The sequence below is a fragment of the Bison bison genome, unplaced genomic scaffold (genome assembly GCF_000754665.1).
Source record: "Bison bison bison isolate TAMUID 2011002044 unplaced genomic scaffold, Bison_UMD1.0 scf7180017864489, whole genome shotgun sequence".
In the NCBI taxonomy this organism is placed as follows: domain Eukaryota; kingdom Metazoa; phylum Chordata; class Mammalia; order Artiodactyla; family Bovidae; genus Bison; species Bison bison.
This window is the reverse complement of record NW_011495048.1, coordinates 9,031,499-9,032,243: the sequence shown is the minus strand read 5'-3', so window position 1 is coordinate 9,032,243 and position 745 is coordinate 9,031,499.

Below are 745 nucleotides of genomic sequence, written 5' to 3'. Positions count from 1 at the left end.
CATCACAGCAGGATCCTCTATGACCCACCTCCCAGAATATTGGAAATAAAAGCAAAAATAAACAAATGGGACCTAATTAAACTTAAAAGCTTCTGCACAACAAAGGAAACTAAAAGCAAGGTGAAAAGACAGCCTTCAGAATGGGAGAAAATAATAGCAAATGAAGCAACTGACACACAACTAATCTCAAAAATATACAAGCAACTCCTGCAGCTCAACTCCAGAAAAATAAACGACCCAATCAAAAAACGGGCCAAAGAACTAAATAGACATTTCTCCAAAGAAGACATACAGATGGTTACCAAACACATGAAAAGATGCTCAACATCACTCATTAACAGAGAAATGCAAATCAAAACCACAATGAGGTACCATTTCATGCCAGTCAGAATGGCTGCGATCCAAAAGTCAACAAGCAACAAATGCTGGAGAGGATGTGGAGAAAAGGGAACCCTCTTACACTGTTGGTGGGAATGCAAACTAGTACAGCCACTATGGAGAACCGTGTGGAGATTCCTTAAAAAACTGGAAATAGAACTGCCTTATGACCCAGCAATCCCACTGCTGGACATACACACTGAGGAAAACAGAATTGAAAGAGACATGTGTACCCCAATGTTCATCGCAGCACTGTTTATAATAGCCAGGACATGGAAGCAACCTAGATGTCCATCAGCAGATGAATGGATAAGAAAGCACTGGTACATATACACAATGGAGTATTACTCAGCCATTAAAAAGAATA